Genomic DNA, 15,787 nt, shown 5'->3' with positions numbered 1-15,787 from the left:
GTATCTCACGCCCTGCGAGAATCAAACCATGCGTAGTTCGGGCAAATTAACCGAACTATTTTAAAACGTGACTCTTTTCCATCTTTATTTTTAGCATAAGCGAATAATAACTATTAAAAAAGCTCTTTTTTTTCAATCAACCAAAACAACCTATTTTCCAAGCTAAACAAGCAGACTCTTTTTCTTTTTTTTTCATTTTTCAACAAAATAATGAAACAACTTACGTTTTCCAAAACAAGGACTCGTTTTCTATAAACAATTCCCTTTTTTCAAAAATTTTGGCAGAGTTTCGCCAGTAATTGATTTCTTATTTCTAAAATAATCAATTAACTCCCTAACTGATATTTTATTTCACTCTTTTTTCCAATTTTCCAATACTCGAGACTCAGAAACCGGTCAACATGCATGTTCGGAACAAATAAATGCACAGCACAAGAGAATGCATCAGGATGGTCTTTTCACTTCAGGTTGCTAATCCTAGACGGACCCAACCCCTGTGTTGAGTCCCCTAAGTCAAATGCAACGTGATGCAAATAAGCGTTCCTACTAGGGATCCGGCATAAAGTCATGTTATTCTATGTTCAAAACCTGGGTCAGTGTTCTAGATTGTGTACCCGAGCGGACAACTCGAGTCGAGGAGGGGGCAACTTACCGGGAACCAAAAGGCCATCCGGCTTCGTAACTTGTCCGGCCTCTTTCTTATTTCAAGGTATGACACTAACAGAATAGGGAGTCTCAACTAGTAAGCACATCCCCGGAGGTGAAGAGAGAAGGGTGTCGGCACAGTTATACACAGTTCAGATAATATCAAAGCGGTAACATTTAGCACACCCATCAAAACATGTAAGAAAATCAGATATAATTAAATACAACAATTTTTCTAAGCTCGAATTCTGAACCCTGAACCAGGGATTCTGGGTTTGATCCCCAGCAGAGTCGCCAGAGCTGTCACACCTCCCTTTTCACCTACACCTGTAAGGGCGTAAAGGAGTTTTTCCAATTAAAGGACAATCGGAACGGGATTTAATTATTAATATTCAGAGTCGCCACTTGGGATATTAATGGTGTCCCAAGTCACTGGTTGAATCCCGAACCGAGGAAATTTATGACTCTGTTAACAGTCCGCAAACCAAAAATCCGAGTAAGGAATTCTGTTAACCCGGGAGAAGGTGTTAGGCATTCCCGGGTTCCGTGGTTTTAGCACGGTCGCTTAACTGTTGTATTTGATTTTATCTGATTTTAGTACATGCTAGCTTATGTGCCTTTTATTAATTTTACACCGCTTTTATTATAGTTATTTTTTTTAAGAATTGCGACGTCATGAAAACGCGTTTTGAACCACGTCGCAATCAATGCACCCGTAGTTATCAACATATTTCGACTTCGTCGAGATTTGGATTTGAGTCGCATCAATACGCACCCGAATTTAAGAAGGTTATTTAATTAAATCGCGCCTAAAGATGCTAACATAGTGTTATTTTGGGGAAAAGCCATGAAGTTCTCTAAACGGCCATCCCAAATTCTAATTATTTTGATAATTATTTACTAAGGGGCTCACATTTATTTATTTTTGCGCGGTGAGGCCCGTCTCAATTTGTGAACCTCTTTTCTATCATTATTTATTTTTAAGAATTACGATGTCGCGAAAACGCGTTTCGAACCCCGTCGCAGTCAATGCGCCCGTGATTGTCAACACATTTCGACTCCATCGAGATTTGGGTCACTTCAATGCGCACCCGAATTTAAGAAGGTGCCTTAATTAAAATCGAGCTTAAAATTCTAATGTAAGATGATTTTAAGGAAGACCATGGAATTTGCTAAATGGACATCCCAATTTCTAATCATTTTAATAACCCATTGTTGATAACCCGCGTATGTGATTTTATTCGGACGAGGCTAGTAGCAATCCCGAAGTAACTATGATTTCCTATTTATTTATGTATCTCTAAAAGACTAGTTAATTTAGAATTGGATTACACTGAAATAGACTAAGAACCAAATTCAAAGGAAGATTGGGCCTGCTTCATGGCCTTGATGCGGTCCGAACGGCCCAACGAAGATGGGTATGTTTCCATTGCAACAATTGATATAATATCAACGAGTCACTACACTGACCATGCATACCTTCATTTTAACAAAAGCCGTGAACTCCAAAATTCCTAAGCGATCTATCCTACTAATTGCCTATCAAGACCTGCTGCTCTTAATGAACTAAACCAATTATAAATGAGTTTGTCTCATGATTTCCAACTAATTTCAATACCAATCTACTTACCATAATTATGGTTTGCCTTCCAAAAGATTTCAGAATCTTAAAACAAAAGCAGACCTTCTACTACACTATTATGACCAATGACGAAAGTACCAATAATTAAGCTAAATGTCATCAGACTTGCTCATGAATTCTCTTGTCATGTACACAGATCCAATTGCTACTGATGACTATTGAATTCACACAAACCTTCAAATTAGACCAGGCTCATGCTCAAAGCTATTTCAAATGCCCAATTCAACAGTTCAAGATTATGCAACATTCAATATGCAATCAACCTTGCTGAACAAGTTTAATTATACACATAACTGCCAATTATATAACAGGAAACTACACTATTACTATCAGTTAAAATACAGACTGCTTTCAGTCGAATAACAGGCCTTTGAACATTTCATTTCAACTTCAATGTGCATACATCAGTGAGAAATGTACCTGGAAATTGGAATGTAAATAGAGAAAAGGAGAGGAGTCAGCTACTTTGAACAACAACAACAACAAACTCGGCAGTATACACAACAGAAATACAGACAGACTGCTTTGAAAATCAGAAACATAGGCAGTCTCCACAGATTAATTCAACACATACTTCAAGTATACTCCTAACCCCCACAACTGCACCCAAGCACCTCTGTAATAATGCTAAACCCAAAACCCAAAACTGAAATCCCAAAACTAGTAATGAATCTGTGAAGTTGTTTCGGAGTTCTCCATTTTTTGATGTTTTTGCTTTCTGAATAATTTTGGAATTAAAATGCTAACTGAAATCAAAAGCAAGAATGAAAACTCAAATTGAAACTTAGGGCTGAAGGCAGAAGAAGAGAGCAGAACCCCCTTTCCCAAGGCATTTCATGCCCTTTTATTGGCAACCCCAAAGAGAATAGATCAGATTCTGATTTTCCAATCAGTCCCTCTCTATTTTCAGTTTGGTCCCTCTATTCTTAACTTGCTAAACAAGTAAATGCCTTACAATTATTAAAATTTACACTTGTACCCCATTCTAGAAGGCTCTAGGGTATTCCTCTACCCATACAATACCTATACTACCATTTCATATATCTTGATATTACTATTCTTATCAGAACTACCCTTTTTCATACCCTTATTACCCCTGAAAGCCCCTCAAAGTTACTGAACCTACCCTCATCCTTAACAGCTATAACCAATACCCTAATTTAAATCTACAACTAACTGAAATTAATTAATTAGCATTCAGAAACTAACTAATCAGACTGACCAAAACCAATTTGTTCAATTATACCAACTCAATCAAGCTAAATAAAATTAAACTGAGCTTAAGCTAATATGATCAATATTAAGTGAACTTAAACTAATTCTTAAACCATGAACTTACAATCATTCAAACAACTATCAAACTCAGAATTAACAGTAATTGACAGAACTTAAACTAATATAATTAAATCATAAAATCAACAGAAAAATTAATGAAATAAAAACGGTAAATAACACTTCAAACATGCGAGTAAAAGGAAGCAGTAAAAACTCACAGAGGCACGAGGGATTCCGGCCAGTCAGAAACGTCTGAATCCTTTCAGATTTTTGACGCGTAACATCCCTAACCATGTGTTCTTACAAGAGAACACATGGTTAAGGATACGGCGGTTCGAAATCAAAAGGATTTGGTTTTAGGGTTTGGCCAGAAATTCTTAGATCTAAGATTCGGGCCGTTTCACAGTGATTTGAAGGAAAATAACCATGGATTAGTGTTGAGGAAGGGCCGGGGGTTGTGGGGTGTGATTTTGGACTGATTTAGATGAACTCGTCACTTGGCCGGAAAACTTCAAACTAAGATTCGACGAGTTCCAGCCTTGTTCGAGGTAAACCAGTGGGTGCAATGGAAAGAGGAGAGTGAGGGGGATCTGTGGTGTTGACCCCGGAGTGAACGGCGAAGGTTGTGTTCACCGCCGGCGAGGGATTTAGGGGCGGCGCGGATTAGGGTTTGAGGAGAAGGGTGGGGTAAGGAAGACGAGGCAAATGGGGGTAGGGGGAAGTTTCGGACACTTAAATACATGTAACCTAGTTAGATCCGGACCGTTGGATTGATGAGATCCAACGGTCCTGATTCAGAGACCCCGAAACGGCACCGTTTTGTTTAGAAGGGGGCAGACCGGGCAGGGATTTGGGCTGGACAATTTTGAGGCGTTTGGGCCTGAGAAATTTCTTTAATTTGGCCCAAATTTGGGTCTTTTATTAAGACCCAATTTCTAATCTTATTTCCCTTTTTGTTTTCTTTTCCCATTTTTTACAATTTTTTATAATTTTTCTAATTTTTATGGAAATGTAAAACTAACATGAAATCCTAGCTATTTCAAAACAAAGACTGATTAATTACTAAAATTGTTCAAAAGCTATTTCATGACAAGTTCATAGTAAAAAATCATTAAAATGCGAAAGTGGCTAATTTTGTGATTTTCATGTTTTGCCTTTTTTTTAAAACAATTAACCTTTAATTGATACTAAAACCTAAACGCAAAAATGCATATTTTTGTACTTTATAGAATTAACATGCGCAAATAGAATGCAACAATTATCAGAAAAAGACGCCAAAATTGCACAAAAATTGTAAAAAATAAAGGAAAATTATTTTGTTTGGGATTTTGGGAGTAATCATATTTTAGGGCAAAAATCACGTGCTCACAGGAACTACCGAGGGACTGATGTTCATTATAATCTCCCCCTTATCAGGGATGTGTTAGATATGCTGGTGGCCGAACAGGTAAATATGTACCTAAACTTACTTGTTATAAATTCACTTGTGTTACGCATACTCACTTTTATGTTATTATTTGATAGTTCATCTGGACGCCATACATCGATGAGTTGCTAGCTCAACTTCCCGATTATTGCTCAGTCGACCGATTGCTTTGGAGCACTTCCGTCCCGATGATCTTCTTCGATGTGGTTGAGCATCATGACACAGAGTGTGTGCTTCGCCAGTTTCACTGTCCCCAGCCTATACAGGGGGAGCTTGCATGGGTGCATACACATTATTAGCGAGATGACCGTACCAGAGTGGACGATGAATTTGTAGGATGGCTAGAGCAGCATGTCCATATTTGGGACCAACGAGAGTACCATATTCCGCCACCACCTTCACATATCCAGGAGGCCACTATTGAGCTACATACGTCATGGTACCGCCGTCACATCCAACTGATGATTGGGAACCCCATTCATGTACTTGGCGATCGGTACAGACCATACGCCGGGAGGCACGAGGCACTGGTATATTTTTGTGGCTTATTAATATCTTATAATTATGATATAGGGTTATTTAATTAATATTTTAAATGTTACACAGGCTATTGGGCATCACATGTTCTACCAGTTGGGACAGGAGATGCAGTAGCATGACAACAGTGCTGCAGTCATTGAGTATGGCCGGCGGGTGGAAGGGCTGGCTCGTCGGACCCTGTATCAAGCAAGAGAGGGCGCGAGGTTGGATCACGAGGCTGAGTATGTGGCGCCAGAAAAGTACCATCGGGGTAGGGCTGTCCCACGAGGCAAGGGTAGGGCATGAGGGAGAGGTGCCCCACGAGGCAGGGGTGCCCCACGAGGTCGCGGAGGACGGCGAGGAGGTGGTCCCCAGCAAGGGGGCGTTGAGGCACCTGTCGACTCACCTGTTGAGGCACATGATGAGGATTTTGGATATGAGGATCTTGGAGATGATCATCCGGGTCAGCTAGATGAGCCTTCCAGCAGCATGCCATCGTACAACCTTCAGCTATCTCTGCCAGCATCGCAGGTCACTCCGTCAGATACATTGTTGATCACGGGTACATGCGACGGAGAGGTAGACCAGTTCTTTCAGGCCCATCTACCGCAACTGAGGATCGGCCGACCCGGGATGTGGATGGCGGGCGCAGGTTGAGTTATGCCTCATCCTCGGCGGTTAATGCGGATCTACCACAGGCGCATGTATGTTTGTATTACTGTAAAATTTCAATTTGTTTTCTTTTCTTTAATGATTTGCCATTAATTACTTTTTAATTTTCTTATTAAGGCTTCATCCCAGCCCATCACGGAGGCCACTGTATGCGCTGATGAGGACACCACGGATGCATATACTTAGGAGGCCAACCAGAAAATGTTTTTGACTTAACACGTACAATACTAATATACATTTTCACATGCTAAGCTTAGTACTTGTTTTGTAGGTTGCTGACGGCCCGACGATCTCTTCTACCGATCTTGCCCGTTGTACTGTCGATGCTGCTGCGCATCCTCACATAAAGAGGCAACTTGATGATGATGATCCCGATAGTGTACCTGGGCGACAGGGGATGCGACTCAGGCCAACAGCAACACTGAAGCACACAGGCTGCGAGACTCATTGATTTACTTATGTTTGTACTTTGTGTAAATACTACATTATGTAAATAATGGCAATAATTCTATTTTAACAACAATTTTATTTTAACTGCGTTTGAACAATAATTTTATTTTAACAGTACAACACAAACACAAACATAGCAAACCTAACACAACACAAATAGTACAACTAATGAAAACACTTGACAAGGGAAACATAAAGATACACTACTACGCTCAACACTTACATGCCATTGTTTATTCACGACCACCTAGTATTCTCTGCTCCAACCACTTGAGCTGGTCTTCCAGCTTTTTTTTTCTCTTCTTCCACCTCCTTGAGTTTCGCCTTCAACTCCACAATTTCTTGCTTGGATTGGCGCTCTCTGCCCCACTGCCTCGTACACACATTATGAAGATGATACAACTTGTCTTTGTAGTATTCCTACTCACATGGTTCATCAATCCATACCTCAAAATTACATAGATACATCGGGGTGCCTATAAAACTTGTTCATACACGCCCAGTAACGGCGTCCAGCTTCTTCCCAATAATCGTACATCATGCTTTTGTTTTCGCAGTCACACCTTGGGACATAAAGGGGTTGTTGAATGTTGAGACATTTCTTAAAGAGAAACTTTTGTTTTATGAAAATATTTGCTATAAGTTGTTGTTAAGCGCAGAAAATAACTACAATGTGGCCGTTATTTATAGGCATGATTTCACATAAAACGTAGCATTATACCACGCTTTACATACTCACAAAATGTAGTATTATACAACGCTTTACATATTAAATTTTTCTGCAACAAAACAACTTTTTCTGTAGTCGTTTCAGCTTTTTTGAGAACGACAAGACAACTCACAAAACATAGTATTATACCACGCTTTGCATATTATATTTTTTCTGGTACGCAAAAGCCTTTTCACATGGTTTGCAGCTTTTTCAAACCGACAAGACAATTCACAAAATGTAGTATTATACCACGCTTTACATATTAAACTTTTCTGTAACAAAACAGCTTTTTCCGCAGTAGTTTCAGCTTTTTTGAGAACGACAAGACAACTCACAAAACGTAGTATTATACCACGTTTTGCATATTACAAACGTAGTATTATACCACGGTTTGTATATAGTTTTTTTTAATTTTTATATTGGTCTTCTTTAGTAACACCAATAAGTTGAATACTTGAACAATTCTATGAAGAAAATACTACATTATGTAAATAATGACAATAATTCTATTTTAACAACATTTTTATTGTAAGAGAATTTGAACAACAATTTTATTTTAACATGACAACACAAACACAAACATAGCAAACCTAAAGATACACATAACAAAAACAAACAGTACAACTAATGAAAACACTTGACAAGGGAAACATAAAGATACACTACTACACTCAACACGTACAAGCCACTATTTAGTCACGACCGGCTAGTAATCTCTGCTCCAACCAATTGAGTTGGTCTTCCAGCTTTTTTTTCTTTTTCCACCTCCTTGAGTTTCTCCTTCAACTCTTCAATTTCTTGGTTGGATCGGTGCTCTCTTTCCCATTGCCTCGTACACAACTTATGAAGATCATAAATTCTGTCTTTGTAGTATTCTTATTTACATGGTTCATCCATCCATACCTCAAAATCACATGTAGGCTCGTCGGGTTGCCGATCAAACTTGTTCATACACACCCAGTAGCGGCGTCCACCTTCTTCCCACCAATTGTACATACTGCATTTTTTTCCGCAATAGCACCTTGGGACATAAAGGGGTTGTTGAGACATTTCTTAAAGAGAAACTTTGGTTTATGGAAATATTTGCTATTGGTTATTGTTAAGCGCAGAAAATAACTAGAATAGACCCGTTATTTATAGGAAAAATTTCACATAAAATGTAGTATTATACCACACTTTACATATTAAAGTTTTTCTGAAACGAAACAGCTTTTTCGCAGTCATTTAAGCTATTTTCAGAACGACAAAACAACTGATAAAACGTAGTATTGTATCACGCTTTACATATTAAAGTTTTTCATGATAAAACGTAGTATTGTACCATGCTTTACACCATCTTGAAAGGTTCCGCCGGCCAATAATGCTCAGCACCTAATGGTTGCAACTGCCCACTATACGTGTCTACGTATGCAGCAACATTGTTGCCTATCAATATAGTTGGTTGCCCCTAAACCAACTTGTTGAAAGCACTTCAAGGCATGTGCACACAACATGTGGTAAATGGTCCATTTCCCACATGAACACAACCTTCTAGCCTCATTCACCTTCTGTAGATTATTCCCACGGTGTCCGTAGATAGTGGTCTTAACTTCAAAAACACCCCGGTTGTGATCGTACTGTAAAAATAAATGCCAATGTGCTCGCCTCCTATACCTTTCAAATCTTCTCATGGGTATTTGCATAAATTGAACACTCATGTCCATCAATGCCGATGCAGCTCCATGCCTTTCAACTAACCTCTCCGCACTCTGTTTGAATGTCATGCGGACCATGGCAGTGACAGGAATTCTACGGGCAGACTTCAACAAGCCGTTGAATGACTCCGACACATTTGTAGTCAGGGCTCCCCATCGTCTGCCTCCATCAGCATGCAATGTCCACATGTGAAGCTCATGTCCCATCAGCCAAGTATAGCCTCGTGGATCTAACTGCCGGATCGCTTCCATGCGCCTCATAAATTTGCACTGTTAGTGCTCAGTTGCAGCCATTCACATTAAGTCATGCAAGGCCTTGTCAGGATAATTCTTCTGGAAATAGGCCTTCAGGTGCCTCACACAGTAACGATGGCATGCATAGGGTTCCTGCCATTCAGGCAAGTGCCGTACAGAACTTAAAATACCACCATGTCGATCAGATATTAGACAAATACCTGAACGCTGTTTGATAACGTGCTACTTCAAGTAGTACAAAAAAAGCGTCCACGTCTCTTCGCTTTCGTTGGCACAAATGGCAAAAGCTAGGGAAAATATTTATCCGTTGGCATCTACTGCAACTGCAATCAAAAGCTTAATATCATACTTTCCCATAGACACGAGTATCGTCTATGAAAATTATAGGACGACAATGCACAAAACCATCAATTGCTGGTTCAAATAACCATAACACATAGTTGAAAATATATTCGAGTCTATCCAGACTATGCTCATGTCTCTATTCAACAACAGTCCCGAGGTTAAAGTGTTGCAGTGCGGCCATGTACCTGGGCAGAGATGAAAAAGACTTATCCCAATCGCCATAAATAAGTTCAAAGGCATGTTTGCGACCGAGATATGCCTTTCTTTTGGTTATAGTACAACCATACTCCTGGTGGACGGCTGTAATACACTCTTTAATCTTGAACTTAATGGACACTTCCAAATATGGAATCAAGACAAGAGAAATCAAGTCCACATCCAGGTTGAAGTGATTCTCATTGAATGTGTCCATTTCACATATGTGGGTGCTAATAAATTTACCCACTTTCCAAAAACCTGATTTCTTCTTGCTGGCACGCAGCATCCAGTGACAACCCATAAAGTCTCTGGCATACAACTTTGTATACCTCCGTAGTTGACTCCCTTATCGTCATCTCACGACACTCTCTTACACTGTAGATTTTTATAGCCCTAATTAGGCGAGCCTTATCAGGGAAATACATGCCCTTTGCCAGCACCGCTGGTCTAGACTCATCCCACATCGCTGACCGAATTTCATCATCATCCCTTGTGAGGGCATCCACGTCCGGCATACTTGGAAAATTATCAAGGTAGGGAGTATTTAGCTCATGAAATGGCACGTGGGACTCGTACACTCTTGGTCTAGCGGGAGGTGGAGGAGCATGCTCCCTCGTCAGCTCAGGTTCGACATCCACTTCCTCCTCGTCATCACCCTCATCAGGGAAGGGTGTGTCATCTCCAGACTCATCCGCATTGTTGTCATAATCACTATCATCTTCCTAACTCTGCGCATCTGCCAAATCACGGGTCAGTACGTCGTCTATGGGCAACTGTATGAGGTCAGGAGCATCAAGTTGTTCGTTTTCACTACACAAAAAGAACAAAATGATAAGCTACCTAACTAGATAAATACTTTACATATAGCTATATCACTTTACTTACAAGTTATACTCTCTTGACGTTTCATGACGGATATTTTCTTGTTGGTGATGACTCCCGGATAGACCACGGTGGTCCAATACGTCAAAACTATGCATATTCCAACTAGGGGCGGGGTCATATCTTGTAAAATTCATATCCGGACGGTACCCCCTATGAAAAATATGAGTGTTAATACAAATCCAATTAAAACATAAAATAAACATCGCTAAAGCGTAGAAAAATTGAAGTTTACCAGTCGTCTTGTGGATTATATAAAGTCAAAAAATTATTTTGTGGTTGCTCATTCGCTGGTGATGACAAGTTTAAATCAAGGCAAGCTCTTTCATCAGCAATCTGTCCGGCAAAAACTGCTCCAAAATAACCATCCGATGACTGGGGGTTATCCCTACTATGCACGCCCTCATTATTGGGAACGTCTTCAACCTTGACGTACATTTCCAACAATTTTATTACAATAAATTCCATGTATTCATTCGTAAGCCGCATAAAATCTCTAAGAGTTTACTCAGAATAATAAGCAAACCCCTACGGAGTCACTGAATATGAAAATCTACCGGTTACTTTAAGGTTAACCGAACGTTTCATCACACTCATTTTTTTTACGTAACAACGATACCAATTTATCATACTCCATTGTAAGCAGCAATTTAACATGACACCGTGGAGGTGAGCTATACCTCACATAGTTATTCTCCAGCACAACCTCACCCCCCCCCCCAATATAATAAACCCTTATTTTTGGCTCTTCAGACATTATAAAAAAAATGATTGATAAGAAGAAGAGAGAAGTATGAACGGAAGTTTGAAGGAAAGTATTGAATGGATTTTCATAAAATTCAAACTCCTTTAAATAAGGCAAGTCCGAGCTTGGGGTGCACAATTTTTTATGTAAAACACAGTATAATACCACGTTTTATGTATTTGAATTATTGTTATGTCAGTTATCCGCATAATACTTATTGGTGGGCCCAAAAATTAGTGTAAAACGTAGTAAAATAATACGTTTCAGTGTAAAACATAGTATTATAATACATTTTACACTAAAAAACAAATATTCTCTGCCGTCCTGCGGAACTGTTATTATGGTGGGCCCAAATTTTATAGGAAAACGCAGTATAATACTGCATTTTCCTTAAACGCAGTATAATACTGCGTTTTCCTTAAATGCAGTATTATAATGCGTTTTCCTATTAAAAACTAATTTTTTTAATAAAACGCAGTATAATACTGCGTTTAACTTTAATGGCTAACTTTTCGTTAAAGTAAATTTAGTTAGAAATATAACTTTTTTTTTAAAATTGTATAAACGTATTTTGTGCCAAAAAAGGCATCATTTCAATTTCGGACACGCTAACACCTCGCGATATGTTGTGCGACGCCTGCTCTAACGTGAGTAGTGAACCTCGTGTCGCCTGGTGCTTTACTGTTTCGTTTCTCGTTAATTTGATTTGCTGCCTCATTTCAATTCTTTCACGTTTTTTTGTCTTCCTTGTTTTTTTTTTAATTTAAAATCCACTAGGATGTGTGCCTAGGTCTAATTTTTATATAATAAACAAATTACAACAAAGGAGGGGGACATAAACCTGACCTCCAATGGAATGGTATAAGGGCATCTGGTCATGTAAACATAAAGACCGGAAAGAGCCTGAGAGTTATGATGCGTTAGACCTATGATGAGGATCCAATTGACTATCAAACCATGATAGTCAACTAGATATGCAAAACCAGGATGAAGTAAACCTAGGTCAACTATACATGATTGCACAAGTAAACCTATTTCTACCCAAAAATTGAGTTGGAAGATTATCTTCCATATACAAACAATTCTACATCTAAGACAAGTGTTGAAGTTCCCTGCAGAAGGTGGCAAAATACATGTAATGTTGGATGGATCTATCTTCAGCCTTGCTTTGACATTGAGATCAAAGAAAGCTAAGGTGAAGATAGTTAGCTAAAAGAGGGCATGGTTTGAGCATATAGTATGCTGCTTCTTGCTGCTGACAGTAGAGAGTGAACATTGGCTGCAATATTTGGTAAGTAAGTAAGGCATGGTGTTTAGGTCTGGGCCTCAGGTGATTGTGATGCAAGTTTGATGAAACTGTTGTTAAAGTTGTTGTTGTTGGCTTGTAGAGTGGGTGAGATTTGTGGCAATCTGTGCCTTTCCAGCAAAATGAGCACCAAAGGTGCTAATTCTATTGACTGTAAGGGCATAAATTGCCCAAGTCTGCACCCTGTACCTGCAAAGCATAGCAAACAAGTGAGATAAGGGGAGCTCAATTTCCAGGTTCTTGTGTGTACTGGATATGAGTCTGGGGGTAGGGGAATTGTGACCTCTGATTGATGAAGAAGAACTGATTGCTGGTTCTTGTGTTGACTACAATCAGTGGATTTGTTACTTCTGATGGAGGAGCAATGTGCATGGAGTTGTTGGGCATAGTGACATTCTTGAGGGTAAGGCTGCTCAGCTAATTGCCCAGCTGTTTGGGTATATATGAATGGAATTCATCAGTCACAGCTTGCATAACTGGAGTCTGCAGCTGCAGTTGTTGATTTCCTGTTGATTGTGGTGGGGAATTGGTTAAGCATCTGAAGATGGATGTTGTTGCTTTGATGTTCCTTAACTGTCAATTGATATATCTCCAAGAGACTGAGCACCATTGGTGCTAATACCACTCTTAGGAGACCTATCAATCGACTGACTAAACCTACAAAAGAACAAACAGAGTTAGGAAACATTGTGACATTTCTGCCCAGATTTCTTTGTCTGTTGTGATCAGGGTGTTTTTTGTTGTTTGCATTCAGGTTATTGTGTATACTGAGGTAATGTGGGTGATAATGGATGGATATGAGCTGACATCTGTGTGTGCATGGTTGATTATGTGGGTGCTTCTGTGTGATTTTGTGTTCCGGTAGGGAATTGGGAGTGAAAAGGTGATAGATCTGGGGATATATGTAGTTGGCTACGTATGTTTGGATTGTTTGGAGGTTTAGAGTATGGGATGTGATCAGTTGGGAGTTCCTGTGGTTGGTGGGACTTGCATCAATTCGCAGGTTTACTACAAAACTGAGCAATGGCCCATGAGTACCTGCAAAACAGAAGCCAACGTTAGAAAAATCAGCTTCAGTGATCTCCTCCAGTTGGATTGGATCCTTGTGACTGTTTGGTTGCCTTTTGGTTGAGTGAATGGCTAAAATCATTTGGACATTTAGATCAGCTCCCCTAGCTTTGCTTTTGTCATCCATAACCATGTGAAGAAGTAGATGCCATGTTTGAAGGAACTTTGATTTTCTTGGTAGTTTTGTGTTTGAAGGCTGTGGTACTCCATTGGTTTTGGACTATTTGACCTCTGATATGGGATGGTAGTGAGGCAGCATTGGTGAAATGATCTGGTAAAGTGAGTTCATGATTGAGTTTTGAAAGGGAATCAACCGGGCAATTTGCTTCTCTATAAACATGAGTAACCTTGAAATCCTCAAAGAGAGAGCATAGGAGCCTGAGTTGAGAAATCTTCTCACTTAAAGCCCATGGAGGGTCATTTTCCTCTGTCAACCAATTGACTAGGAGTGTAGAATCTGCTTCCAAATGAATTCTGGGAAATCCATTACCCAAACACTACTGAACTCCTATTCTGGCTACTTCAGTTTCAGCATAATTGTTGGTACCCTCCCCCAATTGAATGGCCATTGCATGAATAAAATGACCATTTTGGTTCCTGATGATGACCCCCCCTCCAATCTTACCAAGATTTGTCATTGCACTTCCATCTGAATTGATCTTGACAAATCCATTGTCTGGCTTGTTCCATGTGACTTGAGTTATGGTAATGTGGTGCTGAAGGTTTTTAATGAATGGGTAAAGTTCCCCCAATTAAAAGGCCATTGGATGTCTGGGTAGTTGGATCTTAGGAGTAGGTTGATGTCCGAATTGACTGAGTAGAGGACCCTAGCAAGGGAAGACTTTTGGGCCCCTTACTTGGCACTGCATCTGTTCTTCCAAAGATTCCAGCAAATGATGATGGGAAGAGTATCTAGGATGAGTTTTTGCACAGTATTAGTAGTTTTCAGTATCCACCATTTTAGAAGAAGCAACCTCAGAGGCATGTTCTTAGTTTGGATGCCTACATAGCCACCATATTTCCTCCATACAATTCTTGCAAAGTTCCCAGAGTTGAAAAGGTGATTCACTGTTTCCAAGGCATGCATGGAGCAACAAACACACCTGGTGACTGTTGGATTGTTAAAGAATTTCACTCTATCATCAGTTGGGAGTTTGTTTCTAATTGCTCTCCACAAGCAGAAAGACCACTTAAATGGAACTTTACTATGTCATATCTTCCTGTTGGTGAAGTTGGGTGGTTTTTTCTTCCTGATAAGGTCTCATGCAGAGGCACATGTAAATTTACCTTTGACAGTAGTAGTCCAGATAGGCAAATCAGGCTTGAAATAAATGGCTGTTTGCATGATTTCTGTGATTTTGTGAGCTGGAACATGGTCACTGAGCTTTAGGAGATCCCGGTAGCCTTCAATCCAGAATTTGGACACTGATATGTTGCCATGTCTGCCCCCTTCTGTTCTGTTGTGTGCCAAAGGCCCAGAACCAAGCCAATTGTCCCACCAAAAACTGCATTTCCCACTGTGAAGTCTCCAATGAATTATTGTTTCTGCTTCTTTCTTATTGAGCATCAGTCTTTTCCATGCTTGAGATTTCCCTGGGTGCCATTTCTTAGATATGGGATTGGATCTTTGACAATATTTTGCCTTCAAGAATTAACTCCAAAGAGAGGTTGTTGTTCTGAAATGCCACCATTGCTTGAGCTCCATGGCTTTACGTGAGTCTTGGATGGTTGTGAAACTACCCCACCTTCACTGGTAGGGTAAGATAGCTTAGCCCATGATGCCCAGTGGTATTTTTGTCCGTCCTTATCCATTCCCCAGAAAAAAATTAGCTGCCAGCTTTTCAATTTGCTTCATGACAGTCTTTGGAGGAGAGACTGCTGAAAGGAGATGGATTGGTAATGATTGAAGAACATACTTGATTAGTGTTACTCTGCCACCATAGGATAGCATCT

Source organism: Nicotiana sylvestris, chromosome 6, assembly GCF_000393655.2.
Source record: "Nicotiana sylvestris chromosome 6, ASM39365v2, whole genome shotgun sequence".
NCBI lineage: Eukaryota > Viridiplantae > Streptophyta > Magnoliopsida > Solanales > Solanaceae > Nicotiana > Nicotiana sylvestris.
Note: the sequence above shows the minus strand (reverse complement) of the source record.